General features: G+C 41.3%; 1 protein-coding gene and 1 long non-coding RNA gene across 2 annotated transcripts in view; one reads left to right on the top strand and one right to left on the bottom strand.

The window, feature by feature from the left end:
* LOC119906500 lies at window positions 1-25144 on the bottom strand. Its single transcript, XR_005444990.1, has 3 exons — window positions 23548-25144; window positions 2345-2444; window positions 1-332 (listed from the first exon to the last, which is right to left on the bottom strand). It is a non-coding gene; the product is annotated as an uncharacterized LOC119906500 (long non-coding RNA).
* Window positions 18038-25144, top strand: part of svila (supervillin a) — a 105204-nt gene continuing 98097 nt past the window's right edge. The window contains exon 1 of the mRNA XM_038723886.1: window positions 18038-18187. The gene's annotated coding sequence lies outside the window, so the exon portion shown is untranslated. The remainder of the gene's footprint in view (window positions 18188-25144) is intronic.

Below are 25144 nucleotides of genomic sequence, written 5' to 3'. Positions count from 1 at the left end.
GAAATAATTCAATATTAATTTAATTAATTAACTTTTTATTTCACACTGCCACTCTTCACAAAGTTTTAAAATGGCCTTCGGTAACAATTGAACGTACAGTGCAAAACCTTCAGCATCTCTCTCTGCTGCTTGTATCACTCCGCTAAACCCCTCCCACCAAACGGGCAAGAAGGAGGTTGCCCTGTGAAACATCATCTCGCGCAGAGCTTGCTCTTCACAGCAAGAGTCTCACCAAGACGTTCCCTCTCGCTTCGACTTCTCAAAGACACCCCTCCAGTGCTTTGTGGCTCAGGGTGGAGAGTCCCAGGCTTCAGAGGCAGCTGCGACAATGCCTAAGAGCAGGATGAGAGGCTAATACACAACTGTCCTCTCTCAAAAGTTATCCCCCACTGTTTGTCATAATGCCACTTGATACGAGCGCCATGGCATCGAACATAATGAGCTTGAAGCTCCGTGTGGAGCCAGGATGTGATCACACACTTGTTTTGTACTATAGAATGGTATTTAGGTTAATTGCCTCCTGCTAGACACTACAGCTGCCCACTCAGAGCTACAATCTGCTACATGAACACTAAATTCATTCAAATGAATTCTTCTTCACAATACCCACATTTTTGCACACGCAGTACATACAGCGTGTACAGTAGGCTACTGTTGATGCGTGCCATGTGTTCATGTGGTTTGTATGCATTGGAAACTGAGCTGTACTGACTTCGCTGTACTACAAGAAAATTCCACCGGTTGTGGCTTTGTGGTCATTAAACTTAGTCTTGACTTCTTTCCACATAACTGGCCAATAACTGGGTTGACTGTCTGCGCCCTCCTCAGGTTGATCATATGACCTATTTCTGTCTGCTGCACTCCAGAAACAACGCACATAAAACACCATTGCTCAAAAAACATCCACAATTACCCTGTTTAACAAAGTTCACTTAAATGAAGATGAGTAAACCTGAAAACAGAATTATATGAACACCAAGAGCCAGGAAAACTGTTTTCTTGTGCTATATACTTTCATCTATAAGCTGGCTGTTGGAAGATTCAAGTGTTGTATTTGTCTGGCCTCAATACCTTGGCTAAGTCACAATAAAGTTACCATGACAGCTGTCCTCCAGTATCTTCTCAGCCAGAGAAACAGACCAGCCACGTCTGCCAAGTCTGTAATCTTTCCCAAACCCCAAAACCTGTCTTTCACTTAAAATTTTCTGTGTTTTGGCTGTACCATACAAGAATTATAGCCCAATGGTATGGAAGATTTAAAAGGCCCAAATAAAAGCAAATCAAACAAATAAATAAAGTGATATATTTTCAATCTGGTCTCTATTTTCTCATGTTTTTGTGTCTATGTGACTAACTGAGACAACATGTTTTGACATTGGTCCCAAATTGAGTTAGTGTGCTGCAGTGAAATATGCATGAAACATAATCCATGTGGGCAGTTGCGTCTCCTCAAAGTATGTCCACTAAAGTGCCTTTTTTTGCCACTGACAGGCTCAGATTGTTATTACAAGTGTCTGACAACAATATGTAAAGGATCCCTAAACCAGCAACTCCCGTGTTCTGCAAGTTAAAATTACTGTTTTTATCAGCAGGTTCTGGTGGATTTGACGAAGACAACACAGTGACTGTTAAACAAAAAGCTCCTTAAAAAAAGGTCTAGCTCTGTCTGGATCCTTTCCACATCGGTGTTGCCAGGTCATTTTTCTGGGGCTTCAGCCCCGAATGTTTTGACTGTAGCCCCATACCTATACTGACATTGGGCTGGCCCAATCACATCTCTTACAGCACCCACTCCCTCCCCCTCTGCTCAAGCTGTTTCTTGTGTTGTGGGACAAAAAAATATTAATTCACCAAATGCGCAATAATAACCGATATATAGATATAAGCTAAAAAAATAATAAGCTACTGATTACTGCATTACATTCTATTATATTTTTGTATTCTGAATTTTCACCTGCCACCTAAATTTTGTCCTTCCCTTAATAAAAATAAAGACATTTCCACCATAAATTGGTGCAGAAAATGTCAGGAAAATTCAGGAAATTAAGAGTTTAATGTTCAAAATCTTCTGGGGGAAGACCGCATGACCGAATATTTCGTCAATAAATAATTCTTAACTGACTTCTGATTAATTAAGCTAATTTATCATTGAAGTGAAAAGGTGCCATATGCACGCCCCTGCCTTTCCATAATGCCATCTGAGCCTGTCAGTGGCAAAAACAAGCACTTTAGTGGATACTTTGACGTGGTGCAATTGACCCTTCACTAAGCCACGCCCCCTTAGTTATTGTTTATGGCATTCATAGCTGGAATAAAGTTACATACACATGTTTTCTGAACTCACCAAGTAGTTCCCTCTCGCTTTGACTTCTCAAAGACACCCCTCCAGTGCTTTGTGGCTCAGGGTGGAGAGTCCCAGGCTTCAGAGGCAGCTGCGACAATGCCTAAGAGCAGGATGAGAGGCTAATACACAACTGTCCTCTCTCAAAAGTTATCCCCCACTGTTTGTCATAATGCCACTTGATACGAGCGCCATGGCATCGAACATAATGAGCTTGAAGCTCCGTGTGGAGCCAGGGTGTGATCACACACTTGTTTTGTACTATAGAATGGTGTTTAGGTTAACTGCCTCCTGCTAGACACTACAGCTGCCCACTCAGAGAAAATAAAGACAGAAACTAAAGCCTAATGATTACAGAGTAAAAGTGAACTACCACATTACTTCACTATTGAGAAAGAGGACAAAGAACTTAAGGATCAACACTGGTCCTGTACACCTGGGTAAGTCTCTATTCACTATTGCAATAATTAAAAAGCAGTCGTGTTTTATAACGTTACATTCAGTAGTAAGCTAGGTAGCATTAGCAAACTAACATTAAATTAGGAACAATCCACAGCCGACATTTTTCTGGATTTGTTTTAGGTTTTGGAAAGCGAATAAATGGTACTTCTCCTTTCAACCTCTCTGGGTAGCGATTGTAACTATTAAAAGTGCCCCAGGAACAGTGTTTGAACATGTCTTGGAAAAATACAGCAAAAAAACCCTATAAAAACTACTCCTTTTTATTAGAGTCAATGGAGCGCAGCCATTAAAGTGTCAGACCTCAGTTAGAGCGAGTTCTATATACTGCACTGTGATTGGCCAGCTGCGTATTGGCTTAGCGAAGGGTCAATTGCCTGCAAGGATTGTGTTGTTACCCTGTTTTGCAGCTCGCTTGCTCAATACTGGATCAGTTTCCAAAAATGTTGTCCCAATTTGTTACATAAACACAAAATATGGTGAAATAAGATCCAATTTATACCGAAGTTAACCTTTAAGCACTGGCAGCACTTAAAGGGCACCAAGTCTGTGTAACCTTTTCTAAAGATGTATCACAGCGTTTTTGCTTGTTATTCCTACATTCCATTCCTGGTCCTTCTCAGACAGCCAAGCCGACCTGTCTGCAACGGTAGCCCTTCATCACACATGGACTGCTGCAATGTATCTGCTGAAGAAAATAGCCTCTCATACAGTATGATTTGGCATCTTATCCCAAGAAAACGTCTCGGGTTACGTATGTAACCCTTGTTCCCCGAGAAGGGGAACGAGACACTGCGTCGGTGACGACGCTATGGGAACGCCTCTGGCCGTGGCAGGGCTGAAATATGAATGAAACTATTCCAATCCTATTGGTGTTGCTAGAACGCTAGTGTGTGGGGGAGGGGTATATAAGCACGCTGGCACACAGAAAAACATTAGCCTTTTCTATGAAGCAAGGCACTCCAGGCGGGGAGAGGTGTGGCGGACCGACGCAGTGTCTCGTTCCCCTTCTCGGGGAACAAGGGTTACATACATAACCCGAGACGTTCCCCTTCGAGGGAACTCGAACTGCGTTGGTGACGACACTATGGGAACGAGATACCCACTTAGGCCGCGCCAAAACCCCGCCTGCCCCCAGCGTGCAAAACCTGACGGCACGACTAGGAGGAGAGCACACGGGTGCCGGGTGCAGAAGGAAGGTCCAGACTGTAAAACCGGATGAAAGTGTGAGGGGTGGCCCAGCCAGCCGCGTCACACAAATCCTGGAGTGATGCCCCTGCGAGGAGGGCCCTAGAAGCCGCCATGCCTCGAGTAGAGTGCGCCCTTACGGCCATAGGTGAAGGCAAACCGCGCACCTGATAGGCCAGGAAAATAGTCTGAACGATCCAGTTGCTGATGGTGTGTTTAGAAGCAGGGTGCCCAGCCTTGGGGGACCCGAAACACACCAGCAACTGGTCTGCTTTCCTCCACCGGGAAGACCTCAGAGTGTAAATACTCAGTGCTCTGCCCGGGCAGAGCAGATGAAGTCTTCCGTCCTCCGCCGTCACATGAGGTGGGGGATGAAACACCTGCATCACCGTGGACCCTGCCAGTCTGGCCGGAACCTTAGGGACATAACCTGGACAAGGGTGCAGGATGGCCCTGACCCTCCCGGCAAACTCCAGGCATCGGGGAGAAATCGAAAGTGCCTGGAGATCCCCCACCCTCCTCAGGGAGGTGATAGCGAGGAGAAAGGTCATCTTAAGGGTCAGGTGCTTGGCCTCAGCCGACTCCAGGGGTTCGAAGGGGGCCTCAGCCAGCGCTTCGAGAACCACTGTCAGCCCTAGCGGGGCTGGGGGCAACAGGGAGAACCACAGGGGAGAGTGCGCCGTCTCTCGGGATGCAAACAAGTCCACGTCTATGGGGCCGAACTCTTCCCATAATAACTCCACCACCTCGGGGTGCAGCAGGTCTGCTCCTTGATTCTGGGTCCCAGGGACGTACATCGCTCTGAGGGACAGCAGTCTCTGCTGGGAACACAGGAGGATCTGCTGTGCCAGTTTGCATAACGGGCGCGAACGCAGACCCTGGTGATTCAAATAGGCCACCACTGGCGTATTGTCGGTTCTGACAAGGATGTGGCGACCACGGAGGGCGGGCAGAAAACTCCTGAGCTCTGAAAACCGCCAACATTTCCAGGCAATTTATGTGCCAGGAAAAATGATGCTCCTCCCAGGAGCCCCATCTCGTGAGTGAGGCGTCTGTCGAAATAATTGTTCGGCGACAGATCACTCCCAACACGGGACCTTGGGACAGGAACCAAGATTTCCTCCATACAGACAGGGAACGAAGGCACCCACTCGTAACCCGTATCAGACGGAGCGGATTTCCCCTTAGTGAGAATCCCTTGGATTTTAGCCACCACTGCAGGGCTCTCATGTGCAGTAGTCCGGAAGGTATTATACTGGACGCGGCTGCCAGGAGACCAAACACCCTCTGAAAGTGTTTTACAGTGATGGCGCGACCTAACTGCACTCTGGTCACTGTGGACAAAACGGACTTGAAGCGTGCGGGAGACAAGTGGGCCTGCATCGTCGTTGAGTCCCACAACACCCCTAGGAACGTAGTCCGTTGGGCGGGCGTCAGCACGCTCTTCTTCGCGTTGAGCCGCAGCCCCAAACGCTGAAGGTGGGCGAGGACGACATCTCGATGCCGAACCGCTAACTTTCGAGACTGGGCCAGAACGAGCCAGTCGTCGATGTAGTCCAGTATGCGGATGCCCTGGAGCCTCAACGGGGCCAGAGCTGCATCCATGCATTTGGTGAATGTGCGGGGAGAGAGTGCTAGGCCGAACGGAAAATCGTACGCAATCCTCCGTCCTTCTTGGGAACCAGGAAGTATCGGCTGTAGGACTTCCTGTCACAACACCTGTCTCTGTTCTGCGTGTACTGCAGTCCCGACCATCCCGCAGAATCTGGGGGTCGAACCCGGAACTGCAGCCTGTAGCCATCCACTACTGTGCGCAGGACCCACGGGGAAATGTTTGCGAGGTTCCGCCAAGATTCCGCGAAATTCGCCAAGGGGACCAGCCCCTTCCTGGAACCTGTTGACGACAGCATCCACTGCTTCGCCAAACAGGCCAGTAGGCGAGAGGGGCGCATCCAGGAGAAAAGCCTTCTCCTTCCCCTGGATGCCCGAGAGATTGAGATGGCGCTCCGTAGCCACCAAAGCCGCCATGGATTGGCCGATGGAACGGGCCATTTCATTGATTTCATTTGATTGAGGAGGAGGGGGAGGGAAGGAGTGAGGTAGTGCTCCTAAATCTGCATAACCCCCCTGACAACAAGGGCAGACAGGGTGGGATGAGTGCCGTGGGGTGGACCACCCTGGATCTGGCAACATCACGGGCAGAAAGTCAGCAACCAGACAGGCAGAGCTGCTGCTGTGCTGCTGACAAGATCCGACAGAGACAGAGCAGCTGTGGAGCCGGAGTGGTTGGATTTGTGTGGACCACTGTCTGTTTGACAAACACACACACAGGCGGAGTACACATAAACTAGCTCACACAATCAGACAAACTGAGACACAGTCACACAAAATAGAGCCAGACAAACATTCACATACTGAAAAAGGAGACAACTGCGCACACACACAAACACACTCTCTCTCTCACACACACACACACACACATATCTCCAGTTTTTTCATCAATTAAGTTTCCCTGGTAAGAAAAACTGCCAAGCATGACAGAGGTTTGTAGGTTGGGTTGGGTGCATAAGAGATTGATTGACAGCTTTACATGTAGTTCAATATTGACTTACAGAAATACCAACTCTTAAATTGCCATATTCCTTTGCTTAACATGACAAATGTTAAATCAACTCTTCCTAGCAATGGCAGATTTTCTGTTATGTCTGAAAATGTATTCTGCCATAACCAATCTATACCACACTGCCAAATCATGGCTAACAAGAACACTTCAGACTTGATAATGAAATAAAACAAAATGGCAATTCACTCCGATTACCAGGCAAATACACACCCACTCCCCGGGCTGTGTTGCTAGAGCTTGACTGATAAATTAATCGGGGTGAGATTAGGTTATTACGGATGTATCGGTATATGGTCCAATATAGTGGCAGATAATTAACAAGAAATTGCATTAAATAAATGCCACAGACATACTGTGATGCAATTACATACACTGAACAAAATTATAAACGCAACACTTTTGTTTTTGACCTCTTTGAACTCCAAGATCTAAGACTTTCTCTCAAATATTGTTCACAAATCTGTCAAAATCTGTGGCAGTGAGCACTTCTCCTTATATCCGATATCCGATATAATCCATCCACCCCACAGGTGTGGCATATTAAGATGCTGATCAGACAGGACAGGTGTGCCTTAGGCTGGCCACAATAAAAGGCCAATCGATAATGTGCAGTTCCATCACACAGCACAATGCCACAGATGTTGCAAGTTTTGAGGGAGCGTGCAATTGGCATGCAGACTTCAGGAATGTCCACCAGAGCTGTTGCCCATGAATTGAATGTTCATTTCTCTACCATAAGCCGTGGCGGTGGGGTTATGTTATGGGCAGGCGTGTGTTATGGCCAACGGACACAGGTGCATTTTATTGATTGCATTTTGAATGCACAGAGATACCGTGACGAGATCCCAAGGCCCATTGTTGTACCATTCATCCATGACCATCACCTCATGTTGCAAGGATCTGTGCACAATTCCTGGAAGCTGAAAACATCCCAGTTCTTGCATGGCCAGCATACTCACTGGAGTCTTAGATCTTTGAATTCAGCTCATGATGAATGAGGGCAAAAACAAAAGTGATATAATTTTCCAGTGCAGTTTCTCCACCAGAGAGCACTAAAAAAGTTTGGTAATATCTTCACATTTACTGTATGTACGCATTCATTTGCATTAATTTATTATTTTACCACTCACAAGCCGCAAACACAACATTGGCATATTATAACCTTATAAATGAATCAAAATCAATGTTAACTTTATTATCAAAAGGAGAAACTTAATTTGATCAGATGTACACAGTACACTCAGAGGCAGTACAACAATACCTAAAGTTAAACAAGAGATGGTGAATATACCAAACACTTTATTTTTACACCTCCAGCAGACATGGAGAACCATTAGAATTCATTTGGATAAGTGACCTGAAGATTGTAAGTCCAATTTTCACTCTATCACAGTCACAGACTTTCTGTCCCTCCTCTCCAGCCACATTCCCAGTTCCCCAGGCTTCTTCATTGCCATTTCCATCTATCCACCAGATACCCTGACTTTCCTTTCTTTCCCCATCACCTGACCGTCTCACCCATCTACACACCTGTTCCAACTCTACTCTGCAGTTGCCTGGCCTTCCCCAGCCACCTCCTCACCTGCGTCTCAGTTCACATATAGGCCCAGCAACTGAATGGAAATAGTTAAATTAAACCAAAATAATGAACAAACAGATGCCCCATCCAGCTGAGTCCGTTAGTAACTCTCCGTAGATTCATTACCATGAGCAACAGGGTTCACATTCCTCAAAAACATTTGCTCTATTGTTAATATAGGCATATTGATTAGTGCAGCTATCAGTTAACTGCTGGTAGCATGCTAGCATTACCATGAGTGAAAATGACATTAATGGTGGGATATGTCACCCCCTGCTGCTAATTTGTTTCAAGCAAAATACCAACCCCTCCCTAACAGAAAGATAAGATGAATGTCAGAATGAATAACGAGTCAGTCTGATTATTCAGTCTGATGCACACCCACTCACAGGGCAGCATTGCTGTATTTGTGAGGAGTTGTATTGAAAAGGCATAGTCTAAACCCCAAACTGTAGCCCTCACCATTACTGTGCAAGCCCAAACTTTACCATTATACTTAAAAAAGTCGAAAAGAGAAAAAGGCCTCACTTTTCATGATTTCAGATTTTGCCCTCATAATTATAGAAATAACAGTAAACACACTTTTGATTCTAGGCTCAGACAGTCATCTCTCACTCATATTTCCTCCCCTCTTTTCCTGTTCTCATCTTGTTATCCCCTCCATTCTTTCATGTTTTCTCTTGTTCTCTCTCTTGCGTGCAAAGCCATCCATCAACAAAAGTCTGACTTGTAAGCAACAAGCAGCTTGTTTTCTGTTCTCACACTAATCTGCACAGCCCGCTGAGCTGTTGCATTATTTATATGTTTGTCATTATTGTTCCCTTGAGCCACGGAGGCACATGCTTCACCAGATATTGTTAATTTTTCAATGTGACTTTGGTCTTGCGGAAGAGGAATGAGTGGATAGATGGATATTGATACACCATGGCACAAAGACTGAAAGGGCAGAAATGGCACAGTTAATTAATGCCATGCAGCCATTAGCATTAGATCAGAATGAAAGTATAAAAGCTGGATCACATTAGTCTATTATGCCTAATATTATAGTTTTAAAACGTTTAAACTGTTGAAAGGTACGAGTAGGCTTTCTGTTATAATCACTGCTCAAAAGTCTATGATTATCCACGAACCATGACCTTGAAAATTATAGTGTTATGTCATTTGCACTGGCCCTCGTCCAAACTGTCTCACATAATTTGTTGTTACTTCACAATAATGAGTTGCAGATGTGAATATCTCTGGTAGTGGTTGGCCTCATCACAGGTCTTGGCAATCTTAGAAAAACAGAGACTAGAAAAAAAAGTCTCTTTGGCATACAGTTTTCCTTAATTCAATATCACTAACTTTTTACACCTGTTTTTCATCTCTACTTCCAATAAAGATGACTGCCTAACAAAACCATGTCACATAGTGAGGTTGCATGGTGTTGTTCACAACATTATCGTGACATTATTGTGAAAATTCTAGTATTTCTAAAATCACAACATAAACAGAATCTGAGTGGAACACACAGATGGCTTACAAATGTCTTTTTGAAGTCTCCATGAAATAACCTACTGAAAAAAAACCCCAAACTCTTTAAATCTAGTATTGAGTTAGAATCTATTTTTTGTAATGCAAGTAAAGTATTTGAAAATACTGTGACATAAATCGCCTTACCAGTACAGTGTCACATGATCAAAAGAACCATGCAAACTAGTCAAATTATCCCGCTTTGACTGGGTCTAAATGTTAACTTGAACATTTTTCCAGTTCAGTGCTACCACTAGCCAATTCCGTTTCCAGGGCCCTCTGAAAGCATGCTATTGTAATTAGCAAGGATTTAACATGTAGAGGACATTTATGGGGTCAGTCTGAAATTAAATTGTACCAGTCGGAGTCACATCCACCCTGCAATAGTTCATCCCACACACACACACATACGGCCACACACGCATATGCACACGCGCATGCACACAGGCACACCATTTATCTTTCCATTTATCTTTCTCTGTCTTTTTCCTCCTGTGAGATCCATTCAAAGCATCACAAGGAATTTTATTAGGAGAGCTAAAAGCTGGGGGATCCAAAGTTAAAACCAACATCTCTGTCGCTAATAAATCCATTCTATATATTATTTTTTGTTTAATCCAAATCCAAATAGATTTTTGTTTCACTTGGATTTTCCTTCTGCTTCAATTTCTTGGCAGAGAGCAGCAGAGTTTATTATTGAGCTTTAAAAGTGTTAGTTGGCCTATCTGTCACTCTTAACTCTCCATCCCCACTTCCCTCGACCCCTCCTCTACCTCATCCCTTCATCCCTCCATCCACACCTCTAACACATTCTGGCATATATCTCGTCTCTACTCCATCCGTATCATACAATAAAATATCCTAAATCCATATTGTGGTGGTGTGGTCTTTGTCAATGAATAGACAAACCATAGCTGAATACAGGAGTCAACCAGTGCATTTCTTTAGGATAATTTTAGGGTACCCTTTAGTGTGACTGGTTATTTCAGTTGGTAGAGCACAGGACTCATAATCCAAGGATTGTGAGTTTGACTCCTGCTTTCAACAACTGTTTTCTTTTGTGTGTTTTTAGTATCATCTTCACCAAAGTTGTTATGAAGAGATTCAGGGGAATCCAATCACACATTTCCCGACGGCTATTTCAAAGGTTCCGAAATAGCCGTCAGAAAATGTGTAACGTTAAGTGGATTTCCCTGAATGAGAAGCACAAGAATTTCATCTGCCTGGGGATAATGGAAAATGAAAAGTCCATAGGTGGATTGATGTGGATCAATCATCAGGATGCACACAGTCCAGCACTTGTTTTCTTGTGAGCATGTGAAACAGTCTCTTCATAAGAACTTTGTTGAAGAGGATTACGAAAAAAAGACAATAAAAAACATTAACTTTCAGTGAGGATCAAACCAACAACTCCAAAAGTATAAGCTCTGTGCTGTGTACCAACTGAGCTAACCAGTGAGAATGATATTTATTCTGAAATTACCATTAAACCACTGTGTTAAACTACTGTTTCGTTATCTCGAGAACTTGAGAAAATTATCCCGTTATCACGGGAAAACAACATTCGTTATCTCGAGATATTTATCCTGTTATCACGGGAAAACGGAGTAAAAAAATATTTGAATCGATGGCAGCTTAGGGCATCTGTAGCAACAGCTAGTTTAACTTAAAATAGGATGCATTAGGCTACTATTGATTAAACTACCAAACAGTTAAGGTAGCATTAACGCCATCAATAATGTATAATAGTATAATACTAACAGGGCCCACTCACTATGATGAACACTTTGGTTGAACGCAGGACTTTGACTTGTAACAAAGTATTTTTACACTGGTATTAAAACTATATGCATAGTGCTAGAGCTAAGTTAAAAAAAAGGTCATGTGGTGTCATGTTGGATGAACTGCTTCTTTAAGCCTTCATCTTTAAATACACATACAGTAGGGTGCTTTTTTAATGAACAAGGTGGTGTTGAGTTTGCTATATCACCTTCAACATATGTTTTTATGATTTAAATGATTTATGATTAAACTGCTTAACTGTAGTATCCCGAAAGATCCCATTTTCATGGCATGAATCAAAGTGAGGCAAAGTTCATATGGTTGAGTGTGTTTGTTCAGGGTCACACTACACTGCTCACATCTAGTAGCTTCTCTCAGGGGTGTACAATATCCCAATGAGAGAGTCATATATGATTGCTTCGGGAAACTAAACTCTGAAAAAGCAGCTTTCTTCTTCTTCTATAACATAAAGAACCTCAGCTGCCCTTCGCCACAGTGAGGGGGGCAGAGTTCAAATCCAGGCAATGCCCTATACAATCAAAGAATTTCTGACATTTAAAATTATACCCATTACAGTACTTTGTTGGACTTGAATAACATCTCAATTAGCTATCTTGAGCATCCACTGTAATTAAAACACAAGATAGAGATGCAGTGAATGAAGGTTCTCTCGCACTTAAATGGTACATTGTTGACAACACTGCAATTTTCAACAGGAGAGTTTTCTCGCAGATTATTTCCTGCTCTGAGGCTGATCATCCGTCATTAGGCATGTGGATGGAAAAACAAGGTTTTTCTGCAAACTTTTTTTCGTGTCTGTTTCTATGCCATTGTGAGCACTTGCTTGCATGCACTGCATCCTTTTCGTCAACAGAAACAGAAGACAATGTTACTCACAATCAATGATGATTATATGCAAAATGCAATTAAAAGTAATGGCAGGAAATGATCTGAAATATCAGCTGTGCAGAAACAAACATCAAACAACAAACAACATCAGAGTCCAGTCCAGTCTGTCCAGAGATATCAAGAACAATGGAACAAAAGCAGGCTTGTTAGTGTATCCAGAGCTTCCCGAGTACACTGCTAGTTTGACCTCATTACTGGGCCTTATACTAGTCACAGAGTTGACGAGGGGCGGAGTGGCACAGTTAAATGCCCTCTACAACCCCATCCCAAGAATGCACACTCATTTGGCATGCAGCAAGGAGACAGGCCCACGCAGACTCAGCTTGCCGCTTGCTCTGAATCCTCACAAACATCAGCATGTTCATGAAGGAAATGAAATATTTCTGAATGCTTTGCAAGGCTTACACAAGTAGGGCAGTTCAGCCATGTACAACTTGCTTGCAATCAGAGAGATGATGGATACTGGATGGAAAATCCAACTTTGTAACTAAAGCTGATTGTGAACAAATGATGTTGACAACATGTCTCTTGGAAGACATCTAGTCCGCCTTATGTACTAAGTGGATAAAATAGTTTATGTAACTAAAATAACCTGAAGCTGAAGTTCCACCTAGCTTTGGTTTATGACTACATCTTTGCTGATATAAATAAAATAAAACTAATGATTTCAGCTTTCTCTGTACTTTGGGTTCATAGCTAATTATTGAATGTTAGCATGCTAACATGGTGAACATGGAATATGACATTTGGTAAACATTAGCATGTTAGCATTGACTTTGAATGGATGTTAGCATGCTTACGTTAGCATTTTGCTCAAGTACAGACTCACAGAGTTGCTAGCATCTCTGTAGATTCTAAGGTGTGTTTTTACCTTTTTACGGTAAAGCTGGAGTGCGAGACTTTTATATATAAATGAATGTCCATTACATTCAAGCCCTTGCCAAACAAGTTCACACAATGCTGATCAAGCCAGGTAAATCTATTCGTGTTCACAGTATACTGAAGTTTTTAAATCTGGTTTATGTGGATATTGCTGGCAAACTGGTAGTGATGTGTTTTTTGCCATCCACCAATGATTGGTTTGCATGAGCTGAAGGGGGGAGCAACCGTAGCGACAGCAGGAACTCAGTACAAAACCTATAGGTCAGAAGCATGTGTCGACAGTGTTGTGTTATTACTTTCACTGTCAGAAAATGCTCCCAATTTCCACCTGCACACAAGAAATATCAAAATACAATGAGCAAATTTTCTTGGAATTTACTGAGCAAAATGTATGCTCTTTGGAGAAGAGTTTTACACACAAATTTCTAACCCTAAGCCTAAAGAAGAAGCCCTCAATAATAATCACATAATCCCATTAGTAGACTGACATGAAATTTGTTGAGTATATTCATGCTGTGAAACGACAGACCCTTTTGATATTTATGACCCAACATATTTTTAGCCCCACTGCTGGTAAGGCTAGAATAGAAAAATTATTGTTCACTGCATGCATTCATAACCCCACATCCCACTTTGGGATGGAAGAAAATGGCCAACTGTAGGGGCCACTAGAGGGGCTTTAGACTTTCAGTATCTTTGGATATTTACTCCCCCACCCACAAGCATCCCTCACTGTAATTGGCTGATAACCATATATAGTAAAGGTTAAAGTGACCTGGAAAGCTTCAGTGGAGGCATTACCATCCCAAACTCTTAATTCTTCTGCTTTGACACGACTGTGCACTTTCATGATGATGTGATGATGTTTTTCAGATGACTTTCACCCAGCCTGTCTCTGTAGATGCCAAACCCATGTGTGCAACGTCACCTCAAAGGCCTGCCGGAGCCATATGTGTTTCCTGTGCATCGAGTGCTAAATGGAATTGCCATCAAACCACTCCTGAAGTGCAGGAGAATCTGTTCCTGTTTAAAGAGCTTAACAGACTGCATTTCTGTCAAACCAAAGGGGCTACAGTCAGAACAACAACATGTATAGTACACTTTACCAGAGTCAAGAAAGTAAAATTAGTAATACTGGACATCATCATTCTCTGATCTTAGTTCTACTGTTCTCAACCACTTTCGATGGTGTGTCCTATTGTAACCCATACTTGGCACAAATGTTTCTATACACTATCCCAGCCACTTGGTTATGCCTCTAAGTGTATTCTGTCCCAGTTTGCGTCTTACACTCTGCTACAATGTGCTGGACTGTCTCAGGGGCATCTTTGCACAGACTGCACCTTGGGTCCAGTATGCTGTGGTTGATTCTTGCAACCACAAAGTTGCCTTAGAAGCCTTTACAAGCAGTACAACATACACCATTCTCTATTCTTAGTCCCTTGATTTGAAAGGTTCAGTATGTAAGTTTTAGTGCCGTCTAGTGGCGATGGTCTCGAATTGCAACTAACACCTCATGGTGCATTCATGTACTCCTCAGATGGTCCCATTTCCCAAGTTGTGAAGTCGTTCTTCCAACTTCAGTGTGTTCATGTGCTCTTAAGTTGGAATGTGGAATCAACATGGATTAGCATTATCAGTGCATATAAATAACACGCAGTTCACTCTACATGGATAGCAAACTAACTGTTATAACCATATTACAAATTACATGTTTGCAAAATATGTTTATGCAATATGTGATTTTGCACAAATCTAAGTTTTCTCAGGAGTTGGTAGAGACTAAAACAGAGTTATAAGGAGAAAGAAAATTGTGTGGCCAAAATATCCCAAACTCCATATGGATGTTAATGTTGCCCTGTATCTGCTGGATGTACCTATAATTTGTCAGTGTTGTGTTTAAAGGTTTTCTTTCAGTTAATCCAGGTTTAAAACCATTCACACAGAAGGAGAAGACAAGAGGACTAAGCAAGTCTAGAGACAACACATGAGACAACAAATGATTTGAGAACAAAACCCTAACCAGAAATGTCTGGATGAAGCACTGACAGCAACCAAGGGAAGAAAGGAAGAAAGATCAAAAGAAGCAGAAAGATCACAGGATGGTTGGTGGATCTCTGGAACTGGATGGCGACAAGATTGCAAACCTCAACCAGGATTTCCAGTGAGATAGATGAAATCAGTTTGCCCCTTTTTTTGTCTCAATGCTCTCTTGATAAAAGAGGTTGAAAGACGAAGAATATATTTTTTTTTTTAGAAATGCAGGCTTCTATGAATTCTTTTATTCAGACATTTATATGACATTTATATAGCTGACTGAGTGTAACTAAGTCAGCTATCACTAGCAAATTCCCAAGCCTTACATTGCATTCCCACACAATCGGCAAACCTCCTCTTGTTCTGACTCAGGTCATTCAGGTAAATACCATCACTTCCAATCTTGTAGTCATATCAGATAAATATTCAAAATGAGCTCCTTATGTCATATTTGTAGTGGTGTGTTAGTAAGTGAAACAAAATATTAACAAATAAAATGTAACTCCTACAAATTAGCTGAATTTATCATCTCTGTGATCGGAGATACTGAGGCTGGCAGAACTTCTGAAAATATTCACCCTCTTGTCAGCATCTCACCTCATCTCACGGATCTAATCACAACAGATTTCAGCGGATTTAAACAGGTACCATTGTAAGAGTATTAGACATACTATAGTTTCTTTTCAATTTGTTGGTGTACTTGTACTCGGAGAGGAGTAAGAAATCTTCCGATATCACGGGTAAGAGCAGAAGGTCACTTGGCAATATGTGCCATCCCTCGCTGCCTTCTTTGTGTCTGATTTATAATTTTAATATCTTAGTTACTGGCATTTATGGAATGAACTATTCATCAACATAACTGTCTGGTAGCAGCTGAGCAGCAACACATGCATTGTGTGAGATTCCTCATTTGTAAACAAAGACTCTTTTATCTTTCATGGTTAAAACATGATTGAGGTACCAAGATAGGGACTACATTTGCAACCACAATGCTGCATAACTTAGAATATCATCACATTGGAGAAGAGATGGACTTGTTACCAACCTACAGGTCCACTCCCAATGTACACACAGAGGAGGACCTCATTGTTGTCCCATATGGCTACTGGTGAGCTTCATGTTCACTACAGGCTCTTTACTATTCTGACTGCTGACGGGGATCATTTGTTTGCATTGGGCCTGTTTCCCTAGCAACATGTTTTGAAACGTGCCACTGTGAAGACTATTGAAAGTAGGCAAAGTGACCAAAGAGCAGAGGTGACAAGTCAGTCAAAGAAGTCACATGGTTACCTTTCCACCTCAGCGACTCACATCTCATACTGTGCCCTGAACCTCAAATAATGTATCCTCTCTTTCAATATGGTTTGACAGCAAGAGAGGGTGATCTGTTCACATCCAGCAGTTTGCATTTTACAAGCCCATTAAGAGCTGGAGTCACAGAGATAAGAGCAACTCAATTTGTGGTTAAATTCAATGTTTATCTGAGCTTGTTTTTAATGGACAGTCAACTCTGCCATTTGAGCAGACTGAGGATTGATTGTCCATTGCCCTGTGGCTGACCCCACAAGTCACTGCAGAAAAAACACTTTAAATGTGTTTGTGTCTGTGCATGTGTCAGACAGAATGCTGTTAGGCAAGAGAATATTTACTAGACAGATGGAGGAGAAAAGGAGAAAAGTGAGATGTTAAAAGTAATTTTTAAATATACTCCTGTAGCGGAGAAAGAGGGTATGCACAACACATGGCTGACTTATTATAAAAAGTAAAGGTTTAGCAGAGACATGTTCCTGGTCCAGTGTTGTGTGACCACAGATGAATACAGTGTAGCTGAGCAGAGAAGACTGAGCTGAGTCAAGTCCATAGTTCAACCAGAATTTCGAGATCAACGCCGATGGTATCTTGCCTTCAAAATAAAAGCCTGAAATGAATCACTTGAAAAAATACAGGCAACCGTCTTACTCAGAACTGGAATCAGAGAAATATTGGGAACTGTGTATAAGATTAATACTCCTATACTGCTTTTTTATTATTTGCATAGTAATTAATAGCCTACATATTTTATGTACATATTATATATTATATTTTAATTATTGTATTATTGTATTGTGTATTTTTTCAATTTCCCTATGTTGCTTTTATGTTTGGTGTAAAGCACTTTGAATTGCCTTGTTGTTGAAATGTGCTATACAAATATCCAACGGAGGTTAAAATAAAGAATAAAAAGTTAAAATCAATGGCAACTGGACTTGGTTGTAGGTACTGGAAGACTGAGAATCTTCATAGACAGCTATACAAATAAATTTGCCTTGCCTTGCCTCTTAATTTGACATTGATTCATTCTTCTGTAGATGTGCAAGGACTTGGGTACATCTCTTTGCTTTTTCATTAGTGAACTTACTGCACTTAAGATCGATCAATCAATCAATCAATACGATAAGATGGAATGAGAGCCTTCTCTGTTGGTTGCTGATAGGGAGAAATAAGTGGAAACACATAGATAAAAGAAGGGCAGGTAGGTCTAGTATTGTTTTCGAATGAATATTATCACATATACTGTACAAAATCCACTAGAAAACAAACCTATAGTATCGTCAGACACGTCAGGTTTAGCAAATGTCAGGGCACACAGTTGTGTTGCCAAAAGAAGTCCGCATTAAGCACTATTTCAATAATGCTCTTATTTTGAAAATCTTGGTCGGTAAGTTGAAGTGTTATTGCAGATGACTTGACAGAAGTGAAGAAGTTTACAGCAGTCTGCGGATCTGTGTGAATGACAGTCCGGGTGTGCGTGTCCTCCGGATATCAGGCTGAAAGTTTGTTTAGTGTCGGTTTTCACAGCCATCAGAAAGAAATTGTTTCCTGCCGGATAGCGTCGGTAAGTTAATTTGCCTGTATGTTTGTGCATGGAAATTCAGGTGCGTGTTGTTTTCAAACGTGAGGAGGGACTTAAACATGTTGTCAACGGCAGAAACGGAGGACAGACGTTGAACGCAATAACCCGCAACAAAGCATGTTGCTAGTCGAGGGCTTAGAGCCATGGGGGTAAGTGTCATGTTGGACGAATATGAGTAGCCTGTCACCCAAATTTGCGGCGTTCAGGTGGTGCTTTTACAGGCGTTTTGCCTGGTGTGGAATTCATAAAATATTGAGAAATAGTATGTTGTGTATTACGTGAACCGTGAAGCATTCAGTCACAGTGTTCATCCAGGTGAGCCCATCCTGCCGACAGGTGGAGGCCATTCAGATTAGACCAGACCATCCACGCTGGCTTACATCACCTCAACTAGAAAAGTCAAAAGTGGAGTCTGGTTAACGTTAGACAACTTGTGAAACGAGAGACCCGAGCCCAAGGCCACAATAGACTATTTTATCATCTCAGAACTTGCCAGATAGGCTATTATGTTACACTGGAGCCTACATGACATCCAACACTACAGCAGAGAGGAGAGTGCATTGGTCGGTACTTGCACTTTTGTTCAGGGAGCAACGCCAAACTTAAAAAATCTGGAAGGCCAATTGAAAGTTGCCTAACCAAATTTAAAAAATGACAGTATTCTCACGTGAAGTGCTGCGTGGAGGATTGTCTGATCCTCCAACAACATAACATCTTTACCGTACAATACAGATGACTCCTTAAATGTCTAAAGTAGCCGATCTCCTGCTTGTAGGCTACCGATGAGGAGGGGCAAAGCAACTTAAAAGTGTGTCTATTTTTTTTTAAAATGGTGTTTGGCGTGTTAAGTGAAGCATTCTGCCACAAAAGATGAATGTTTTATGATGTCTTTCTTTATCTTTAAAGCCTACTGCATTTGCAGCAGTGTATGGCAAAACGCATCATAGCATTGCATGTTTGTACAGTGTGTTGTAGCTAATTAGAATTGCCTACAGCTGAAAAGTTGAGTAAATGCACATTTCGTCAAATTATATCACAAACACTTTACAACCCATCCCCATCCCCACATCCCATGCATTCACAGTGCACTGACAAAGTGTTTTTCTTTCCTTCTCCTTTATTTGGCAGGTAGTCTGGTGCTTATAATCTGCCAAAATAAATAGCCTGCGGATAATTAGGCCACTTCTGTGTTTTTACTCCACACTTGGAAGTGCATAGGGAAACTGATTAGCAGCCCTTCCCCTCCACCAAACCTTCAAGATATGAAGTTAGTGAACCCAGAGAGATTGTGGTAACAGTTGAGCATCTGGTGCTTGACTAATCTATTGGCTAGAGAGAGGAATGACTTATGATGGATCACCATTTTCGCTTATTCTAGTGTGTGTGTGTGTGTGTGTGTGTGAATGTGTACGATGGTGGTGGTTCTAAATTAAAAAGGTCAACATCAGCTAGTATTTATCAGTCATACCTTCAGATCAATGTTACAAGATACTTGCCCTGTTGGTAGCTCTAGTAGCAACATGTGAAGTGTCAGTGACATCATCCAGGTCATAGTTATCCAAGGAATGTTAAAGTCAAGGTACTTGAAGACATTTTTCCTCTCATTGAATGGGTTTCCTCAGTTCTGACTGACTGGTAGGGATCCCAGCCATTTAAACTTTGTGGGGTCATAATAAAGGCTTGGTTTGTTAGTGCTCCTGGTTGTTGTAACGACAGTCATTGGGGTCATCGGAGTCATGTGAGGCCAAGTGTCTCAGTCTTCCTTGTCTGTTTAGCGATGGTCTCTATTCTGCTGTAAATGGCCTCTTACAATCCTTTCAAACTATCTGTCCTCCTTGTGCAAAATACATTGTTGTCACTGAAAGAGTGTCCCTTATCCTTTTAGAGGGCTGTTTCACAAAAGCAGAATTTAGAAATCCAGGTTAACAGAAAAAGCTAAGCTTGACCTAGTGTGATAAGTGCATCCTGGCTTTATCAGTTTCACAAAGGCCAAACCATGCTCAGTAGAAGCGACTATGTCAAGCCAGGTGTAAGTATTTCAGATAAATGCGTGTCAACAGCTGGAAATGGAAAAGACATATGCAGCATACATACATACACAGTGAGTAACAGCGAATAAAAAGGTTTCCGATGAAAATATGCACATAATATTTAAAAAAAGAAAGAAACATGGCCGCAGTATTTCATGCATGAATTATGACAGCCTCTGTCAGGATTTTTTCCTGTGTTTTTATAGCTCTTTAGGCATGCAAAATAAAATTAGAATTTCATTTTTTTTAAACACACATTTTTCAAGGAGTTTTTTCCACTAAGGTGGACAGGGTGGGCATAAGGTTTTAACTTAAGAAATATTTATTTAACAAACTAATGAATAAAATTATATAGTATGTGAAAACTATGTTTTTAATGCTGTTAAACTAATGTGGTCACATATTAACATATTCAGATACAGTTTAGTGCAATGCAAAAACGTTGAACCTCACTTCTTCCTCCTCAGCCTCTTTTTCTCAGCATCCTCAGCTCCACTATCACTGCTGCTAGCATTTGGGGATCCTCCTATTTCTGTCAGCCATTCATCATCAGTGTTACTTGTATTATCCTCACTTGATTCTGATGGAATTTGCTCCACTATCCTGAATGCCTTTCTATTACTTTCTGCAACACACGAAATGTTACTGACATAATGGAACTAATCTGCACAAAATATTGTTTTCGTTACAGAAAGTGCAAGTAAGTAGCTAAAAATATCACTGCTCTTAACTGAAACTGTCATACTTATAACGTTACCATTCATGTTATGTTATACCTTTAAAAGTGAGAAGTGGACTTAATACAACCACAAATCAACATACTATTCAATTTAATTTAATTTATATAGCTCCAATTCACAACAAAAGTTATCTCCTTGCATTGAATTGTCTCTCTCTTTTAACGTCCACTGCTCACTTTTAAGGCACAATGACAGTTTCAGTTAAGAGCAGTGAAATTTACTTTTTATTTATTTATTTTTACAGTTTATTACACGCAAAAACCTCCTTGCTGTTGCTCACTGTGTGTAAAGTATGGTGCACGCATCTTCTTCTCCAATTATGAAACTTAATAACCACAAACTGTGTGCTACCATATTGCCAAAATGTAGGCTACCTGTGGTATTTTAATGCAGGCTAATGAAAAATATGCAAAGCGCATACATAAGAACATGGAATAACTGGAAAAAAAACCTTTGGTTTCTGATCGGTGTGACTGCTGGCTGAACAGATAAGGCACCAGGATTAACTAAGCCTGGCTGTTTGCCTGGTCTGGAGCAGGCTAGCTGCACAGAATAAACCACCATGGTAATTTATGTGCTACTGCTTTTGTGAAACCAAGTCACGACTTAATCCGGCCAGGATATCTGGAAAATCCCGGTTTAGTTCGCTATCTTGGTTTTGTGAAACAGCCCTCTGGTGTCCTCAACCAAAACATGTCCTGCACTTTATTTGTTTGTTATTTACACTTAAGTAAACCCTATTTCACTATCTCTACCTGCAATACAAGAACAAGTCTGTTATTTTCAATCATCTCATTACCTCACTAGTACACAAGTAAGCTACAATGCTAGTGAGCTAAAGCTGGTTACAAAACACAAAACAAAATATGTTAGCTACCTTTCCACAATTTTTCATTAGCTCACATTAAGCTAAAGCTAATTCAATCAAACAAACGATTATAAAGAGTTATTACTATAGCTCAAAACTAATTCAAGATACCAACCTCATCTTAATGTTACATTATTACGATCAAAATACTGACCAGTTTCTCTTCTGGGGTGCTAATACATTAAACGTTTCACTCTATGTACTTTACTTTTTACCGTTTCTCCTCTCTACCATTTCGCGTGGTAGGAACTCCTAAGTACCAGAGATTTGTTGTCAAAATAAAAAACCCTGTATTAAAAACAGGAAATAAGACAATATATGCTTAAAACAGAAATAAATATGTAATGAAAGTAATAACAATGGCTGTTCAACAGAGCTAAAACGTCACTTTGGTTAATTACAACTAGGGCTGCACGATGTTGGAACAAACTAACATTGCAATATTTTTCTTTTCTGCGATATATATTGCAATATGAAAAAACACAGGAAGTTTCATCAGATTACTTCAGTTGCTGTATTTTAAAATAAGCATCCTAAAAGAATCGATCAACTGAACAAGAATAATATTGGGATTGCTGGTTCACTGTGCACACAGTGCCTGCTCGTCACTCACTAGTTACAAACTGTGTATCCAAGAACTCATTTAAATCGGAGTAAATGATGTTACATCAGACAAACTTCTCTTTTAGATTAGACATTGAAAATGAGAACTGTCCAAGTTTTACTTTTCTATCAAGCAGTAAAAAAGCTGATGGGGTTAATTTGACTTGCTTGACATTGCACTGTTCTGCGATGTGACTATTGCGCAAGAGCACATTGCGATGACCATGTTCCGGCGATATTTACAGCTAGGGCTTTTCCTGCTTAGACAGATCAAAATGTGTGCTGTTAAAAAGGCCAGTGGGATAAGAGGAAACGACTAAATGTTGTGCATTATGAGAGATGTCCACACCAGTACCCCATTTTTTTTTTTTTTACATAAACGCATAACGTTAAATAGAAATGAAACGGACACATCACTATTAGTGACCAAAATGATCACGGTTATCAGTATTATCACAATATTGATAAATTGTTCAAAAAGTACTAATGCACACACTGAAACAATTTCACCAAGTTTTATTTTGAAACCCAGAAATAAAATTAGCAGAACTGTGCAATTTTTGTTTGTATAAACATTAAAATAATAACAGTCAATCTCTTATGTTAACTAGTGTTGGGCCAATAGACGATGCCAACGACCATTGCCGGTGGCTGACAGACATCACGACATTAAGCCGACATCGTGATTGTGCTGCCATCGTCCAATGCAAATTTGTAGACATAGCACAACCCTTATGTAAACATATTAACACTATAGTATGACCCCATGCACAATTTACATAAATACAGAGGAGTCTTGAAGGAGTCTGCAGTGTTTCTCCTGTTGAAACACTTTTACAACCAATTTGACGACTGCCAGATTTTTTATGAAGAAGATATGTTGGTTGGATGACTAAACGACGTAACGTGTTGTGCAGGGGGAAAACAGAGTTTGCAGATACATGACGTATAGGGCAGCAGAACAACATGTAGAGTTTTTACAAGAGTAGGTAACACAGAGCTTCAGTTTACAAGCTGTTAGCAAGTTAGACAGACAAACCATGTCATGTTCCCTCATTCCAAAGTCCACACATCATGTATTACAGCTAAAAGTTAACTTACCTAGCATTCACTATAAAGTTGTGGGCAGTGGTACGAAGATGACTCTCAAGATTCATAGTGTGTCCTTTTTCGCAGCGATTCAATGTTCCCTCCCTATTCAAAAAAATACGACTATGCTTCTTAGTCCCCTGACGACTAGGCTAAAAAATATCTGGAGCGCTGTCACTGGGTTACGACATGTTGTCCTTGACCCAAAATAAACCCACGTTGCATGCTGAGCGTGCACGCCTGGGTCTGTGAGACTGTTGCTAGCTTTGGTTGATGCTGGAGAGTGTTTACCGTGAGTATGCCAACTAGTTGAACTCGGTTATAACGATAATTCAAATTTGTAAAAGTAATACGAACAGTCAGGAATTCTACCGTGGGTCATCATTAAGCTGGTAACAGTTTCATCCATAGCGTTGAAACCTTTGCTGTATCCCATGAATTTGATTTTCAAAGAGCTGTGAACAAGAACTGAGTGGGACAGTTTTCAGTTGAAAATTAACTTTGTTGGTGCTCTTTGGTGAATAAACAATGTAAGGCGTCACTGTTTCTAAACTACCTTTAAAGATATCTTTAGCATTTCTTTACTGCAGTTTCTTTGTACTTTGTACTAGCTGATACAAAATATATCTGCACTAAACTAATATCAGCCAAGGCTAGATAGAATTAGGTGTTAATGAAAACAATAATCTCTTTGTAATATGGTTACACCAACCCTTGTATGCGTTATGTGTTCCACTGTGTCAATTTTGTGTGTGCAGTCTGAGTGCATGTGTGCACACTCTAAATCACAGTCCAGTACAGTGTACTTTTTTGTTGTGAGTGTTCCCAGGGTCTCCACCTTCTGTGTTTCAGAGTGAGAAACTGCCAGCAGAGGTTAGTTATATAAGCCTGGTGGATGTTACATCATTGTTTTGGGGCCCTGGTCCGAAAAGCTGGGGTTCAGTCTTCAGATGGGTCCAATGTGTCTGCTGCCTCCTACAAAACCTCTCAGAGGAGGAGGAGGGGGAGACACAGGGAAGCTATTGGAAGCAGATGCTCAGCGAGTCACTCCTGCCGGGGACATGGTTCAGTACGAGTGATGAAACAAGGTCCCACCTGTAACATTGTCTTTGAATGTGTTGTGTAGTTTTTATCTATCAGTGTTTGGTGACTGATGTATGCTGGAAGTATGGTTTGGGTGGGCTTGGTTGCCATGACATCAAAGAGAAAACATGGAAAACAAATGATTTATAGGTCTGTAATCTTACAAAACAACCCCACCTCTTTTGTTTTCCAACAGTTAATCACTCTCAAGAAAACAAAAACAAAGTTAAATTCACAAAATGTTATATTCAAAGAATAAGGATTTTTGCATTCCATGAAGATATAAAGTCTATTAACCTGGAACAGCATACTTTTTAGTGGCCTTGAGGATCTGCACTCACTGTTCCAGATCATTTATCTATGAAAACAAGCCCTCGCATTACCCTCTTACAGATATAGATTCCCCAAATTGCTATTACAAGAGCATCTGTGAGGCTCAGTGGTCTAAGGTATGTAAAACCAAAACTCTGGACGTGATTGTGATTCAGGTAGGGCTGCAGCTAACGATGATTTTAGTATTTGAAGC

This window comes from Micropterus salmoides, unplaced genomic scaffold (genome assembly GCF_014851395.1).
Source record: "Micropterus salmoides isolate LMB-PRFRI ecotype aquatic unplaced genomic scaffold, ASM1485139v1 Ms_hic_scaffold_1, whole genome shotgun sequence".
Lineage (NCBI taxonomy): Eukaryota > Metazoa > Chordata > Actinopteri > Centrarchiformes > Centrarchidae > Micropterus > Micropterus salmoides.
Note: the sequence above shows the minus strand (reverse complement) of the source record. Positions and strands in the feature narration are given on the sequence as shown.